Source organism: Lemur catta, chromosome 1 (genome assembly GCF_020740605.2).
Source record: "Lemur catta isolate mLemCat1 chromosome 1, mLemCat1.pri, whole genome shotgun sequence".
In the NCBI taxonomy this organism is placed as follows: domain Eukaryota; kingdom Metazoa; phylum Chordata; class Mammalia; order Primates; family Lemuridae; genus Lemur; species Lemur catta.
The window spans coordinates 127387146-127393145 of record NC_059128.1 but is presented as its reverse complement, the minus strand read 5'-3'; positions in this window follow the sequence as shown (position 1 = coordinate 127393145).

Below are 6000 nucleotides of genomic sequence, written 5' to 3'. Positions count from 1 at the left end.
CCCAGCCTACTAAAGGGATTGCATGAAGTACACTCATTAGCAAGAGCCCCAGGGAGGGCATATGAACAAAAGACACCACCTGGCACCAACCTCTGAGCCAAGAGATGTAGGAGCCTAGGTTGCCTGGACAGTTGGTAAGGGCGTAGATCACGGGGCAAGTCTGTTCTTGTTTCTTTTCTCTTTTTCTAATGCTGCTATTTTTCTTTTATCCCCTTCTTTGGCTCTTTCTCTCTTTCTTGTCATATAAATTACAAACATCTGTATATATTTTTCTAATAATCAGTATCTCTAGCCTACACTCTCCCGAGGCTTTCATTGAAGAAACAAACTCCATTAAGTAGGAGGTGCAGGGCTGGGGAAGGGTAGAAAAGCTATTTTCCAGAAGCATGTTTTATTACTTTTGTGACTCAAGTATCTCCATCTCACCTCATTTTCCTTTAAATCTAAATATGTAGCAGAGATGCACTGATATGGGATCTCAGTGGGGAATGAGTGCAGACAAAAAGCTTATTACCCTGGCTTCCTCTCTTCTAAAAAAATCCTTCCCTTTCCCAAAATAGCCGATAAACGATCCTTTGTGGGGATGTTTGTGGTGCAGCTTCAACTGTTGTCAGGCGCCTACTTTACATCTTGCTGCAAATTAGGATGTGCTTCGTGGTTTCTGGACAACAAATCTGGGGGTTTGCATGTGCACGGTAACATCACTGAGGCTCAGAAAGCACTAGAAGATGAGTTGACTGCAACTCACAGAATTTTAATCTTACAGTATTTTAGAGTTTCAGTTTTCCAAAGAATGCTTCCATATGAGAAGGGTGAGGGATATATGAATCCTACACTGTGTCCCAAACTGCATAGCCACGGTTGTTATTTTTGGTTTATTCTTCCCATGGTCCCCTTCCCCTGGCACTTTTTTACTTCTCCAGCACATTATCCTGGAGAATTAAAATTTTTCTGAACGCCCAAGAGCCCTCTTGTGCCTGAACTCAGCCCAGCATCATCTCCGCGACCCTAAGTTGCCTGTGTCTTCTTATCCTCTTGGTCATCAAACTCTCATTGTTCAGCCGGTCCCAACTAGATATCCCAAAGAAAGCAGTCTTATTAACCATTCATCATAAAAGAATGAATGGTCAATTGATTTGAACCTTCCCAAGAGAATTTTTATTTTAAGGAGGAAGTTGTTAACATCAGTCAACGTCTAATGGGTGGAATTTTAGGTAGCAACATCAACATTTATTGAAGGCTTATTAAATGTTGGTCACAGTTCTTTGTGCTTTGTGGCACAGTCACAAAATTAAGAGAAGCAGCCTTGTAATGCAGGGAAAGAAATTTTTCTTACGACTTCCTCCTTTGGCTCTCCCAGCCACCAGCTCCCACCTCATCCAAGGGTCCACCTAAGTGTTGACCCTTGCCCAGTGTTCTCATTGCATCTTATTCTCTTACATTCAGTACTTTCCTTGGAGAGAATGCCCACTAAGTGTGCATCTTTCCACATATGTGTCTGGTCCTCTCTGCCCCACTGCCACCCTTGTCCTAAGCCACAACAAACACCCCTCCACTTGCCTTCTTAGAACTGAGTTTAAGGACAATAATAATGTGTATGTCAACTTTTTTCCCATGCCATCGCCACCTCTTTTTCTCCTAATTTAAACGTTTTTTTTTTTCCAATCCAAAGTAGGTCTTTTTTTCCTACTAACATTGGTGCATGAAGTGTTTTTAAATCATGGAAAATTATTAGATCATTTACCAAGATTTTTTCCATTTTGAATTTTCAAATGGAATTCCTCCTAAACCAAAGTTTTGTCATGTGTTCTGGGAATAGAGGCATGGGGTAGGAAGGGGGAGTCTACCTGTCAGCTGAAAGCAGGATTTAGACAGTGATCAGAGTTCACAGGAACTCTGTTTAGAGATCATCTGCGTTAAATAGACTTCCTCCCTAGCAGACACAAGATGCTGGCCTGCTTTAACCTTGGTCTGTTAGAGAATTAGCATCTTTTCTGAATGTGGTATATAGTTTCATTAGAGTCTAAGTTAACCTTGGACTTGCATTTGCCCTTGATTGGCTTCCAAGAAACGGAGATCTAAAAGCCCTCATGCATTACATGGCCACATGGAACAGCAGAAAGGCAAATCAAGGAAGTGAAGAGGACACAAATGTCCAGGAAGCTGGGCTCTCTCCCTAGCAAGGGACGTTTGCGTTGGTACGCCAGAGACCTCAGTGTAAGCCCTTTCCCAGTGAAGAGTTCCTGAAGATTCACCAGCATGAACCTAATCTTGCATTCCTTCTATTTGATTAGATGCATCAATCTTGTCCTAACATTTTTGAATCTTTCTCTTAAGAAGCTAAGGGAACTTCCTTTGGCAATGAATTTGCCAGCTCAGTGATCTTGAAATGCACTCTGCTCCCCGATCCTGATGATTCAGGGTCAGTATGAGCTGCCCAATGATTGCAGAAACCATGCCTGCGTTTGTTCCCTGCCACTTCCGCAGTATAAAGTCGGCACTCAGTAGATAGCTGTAGAATAAACAAAGGAACCAAGATGTAACAAAGAATAATACTACAACCTGGATGACAGTCCGTTACAAGATGGCGCAGTTCATCTTCCAGAATTCCCGGAGGCCTGCTGAGGGGAGGAGGTGCGGGGGGGAATCGCACCTCAGAGGGACCTTTGCAGGGTGGAGGGTCCCCAGGGGTGGCCATGGGTAGGGCTCAGAGTGGGTGGAGAATGCAGGGGCAGGTTAGCAGTGTGAGGACAGAGAGGGACAGACACTGCGCAGTTCTGGTCAATGTACAATTTGAAGGAAGAAAAAGTCTAGATGCAATGATGGCTGTGTAAGGCGTGCCTTCCAGAACACCCGTGGTGAAGACCTCCTTGCTCTTCAAGCCAGTGGCTATGGATTTGGCCCCCGAGGCAGCTCGATGATACTTAAGATTATTCTCGAAATAGCCAAGGACAGATAACAGAAGTTAGAAAGGTAAGTAAATGACCAGGAGAATTCTTTATAAAAGCTATAGTTTCCAAATATTTGGTTGCATGGGCCAGGAAAATATTATTAAGTTTTTTACAATCTAACTTTTAAATGTTGTCAAGGGAAACCACTAGGGCAGGGGGAGGTGGAACTAACTTACAGTGACACTGTCATAGAATAGTAAATGTAAACAACCCCCCAAATCAGAAAATATGTTTTTTTATTTTAAATAAAGTACAGTCTTTAAAGTTTAGTAAATTTAGCCTTGTGGAAACCCCTTTAAAATGATTCGTGTAGTGTTTTTCACATGCTGTCACAGATCCATGAAAAATTCTTCATGGGTTCCCAGGCCAGTGTTTGGGAACAGCTGCCCTGAAGCTCCAGGGTGCACAGGTCCCTGTGAACTCTGACAAAACTTATGAACCTTCTCCAAAAAAACTGTGCACATGTACATAGCTTCTGTGAAGAACTTCAGGGGGTTCATCTCTAAGGTGAGCACTTGTGTCACAGAGCAGCTGTTGTTTTGGTAGAGATTGGCCATTTCGATTAAACACACCATGGATTTCAGAGTTTTTTACTGCTGTGTGTACTAAGGCATGGCAGCTCAGTAACTTACGGTCTACCACTGCGTGAATTAGTGGCAAACCAAGGAATACAATTCACATGACCTAAGTCCAACACTGACTTAGCCAAACTACTTAACACCCTAACAATATAACACAGAGGACAAATGATATGTCCCCAACACTAAAGAAAAGTAAATCAGCAAATCCACTTTCTCCCTCCCCTGGAGGCAAGAGTGGAGATTAAGGGTGGGGGGTGGAGGTATTGGAAACAGAGTGTCACTGAGGACAGAGGACGAAAGCAGTGCACTTTGACATGCAAGAATAATACACCCACAAATCATTCGGGGACATTTAAGAGAGAGAGAGAGTGCTGACTAAATAAGATAGCTTTCTTCTTTCACCTCACTTAGCCCAGGGAGGGAGAAAAACAGGAAACTACTCCAATTAACCCTGATAAAATTAACATCCTAATATGTGAATATTTAAGTTTGGCTAGTACGGAACGGTGTATGATAACGTATGTGTAAGCACTTTGAATTCACGCATATACAAATGATGTCAAATGTAAGGTATTCTCGTTTCTGTACAACTTAATGAATTTCAGTGAGAAAGGGAAAAAAACTTTCCTCCCAACTCCCATGCATAATCTTTCTCAGATTGCAAGGCTCAGAACGCCGGCTGTAGCTACTTAGTACAATCCAATGTAAGGCTTAAATACAAATGCAATGAACAAAACACTGTAACATATAAATGTACTAGGTTCAATGTAATCAAAGCTTTATTGAACTAGACTCTTCCTGCACCACACTAAGATGATGAAATAGACAACTCCTAGGAAAACAAATAAACATTGGGGATCTGATATGTATTAGCAGTTCTTGACAAAACGGTTCACTCTCCAGAACCTTCCCTTCAGAAACATTGTATCGGTATAGCTGGAGAAGCCATCAGAGCAGTGGCACTCATGTCCCCGTGTTGACGCCAGCTGAGCCTCTGCCCTGCCCTGAAGCCTGGACCTGGGAGAGGTTGACTTCGTAGCATAACATGTCATTCCCGCAGCTAGGGTGTCAATGACTGAGGTCATCACGCCCCTCAGGCATATTTATACTCCGAAAGATGATGCTAGAAAGCACACTGTTTAGTTTCTGAAAATAAACTTCTAGTGGTAGACTTTCAGATGGAATAACATTTGGATGGAGAAGACATTTGGAGCAAAAGAAAACTTACCCAGCGCAAATTAGGTCTCGCTAAGCTGGTTATTATTTGTCCTGGTGCTACTACCACTACTGCTACTAATGAGATGACTATTTGTGTATCTGTGTTTGGGTATGCACTCATGGCCGTATTATACAAGGCAGCAGGCAAGGGAGCTGATATGTTTGGGTTGTTTCCTCGTTCTGCTATTATAAATAAGGCTGATTGTTGTAAGTTTAGTTTTTTTTTTAAGTTCTGTTATATATTCCTGTTTCTCCTCTATACTGATTACTGTCATCTAAACATTTGTGATTGATTTGCATGAGAGACTTACTAAGATTTTCTATTTGATTTATTGTATTAAAGTTCTTTGGATGGGCTCTCGAGGAGGGAGTTTATTACCTGAAGGATGGAAGGTTAAGTGTGCATCTACTGATATACCCCTCTGATAGTTAACGTTTTCCCATGTTATTATTGCATTTTGTCTATTTTATCAGTCAGAAGCTGGAAGAAGTGCATTTAAGTCTCTTGTAACAATAACCATCGTGTTTCTCTCCATTTCTCTTTATATGTTTTGATAGTTTTTGCTTTGCATGTGTTTATGCTAGGTTATTTGCTACACAGAATTTCATAACTTTTATTGCCATTGTCACTTCTGTATCCTTTTCTAATACGCTTTGACTTTTGTCGTCCTTTGGGAACCCATTGGCCATGAATTCAACATGCAGCACAGGGACACGGGTTCCAGCTCTGAATCCTGGGGGTGCCCATGCTCCCTGTTCCTTGTTCTTCTGTGTGTTTTCATTAAAGTCCTCTCCCCACTTCCAACACACAAGTGCACACGCACACATGCACACAGACACAAATACACACACACTTCTTACCTCTCTTCTGTTGTTTTCTGGAAGTTGCAGGATGCAGATGACAGTATGATGATGTCACCAGGGAGAAATTGGGGCTAGGATTCTGGGCACCTCTAAGCCACTATGTGCAGAGGACAGTACTAAGACCACCTTTCCTGGTTTATTCAGACCCTGCAACTATGAGCCAGGGGCACACAGGGGAGGGACACAGTGTGTCTTGTCTTCTTTCCTGGAGGCAGAGCTTCTTTGTTTAATAGAATGAAGCACCATTGCGCCAGTGTTTCTTTAACTTTAGTTCCATTGACCTTTCTGATAGTGGATATTTTTCTCCAGATTCTGTTTCTTGATATTTTAGCTTGGGGAGCTTCAGCAAGTTCTTGCCATTCTCTGTATCTTAGATATTTCAGTGG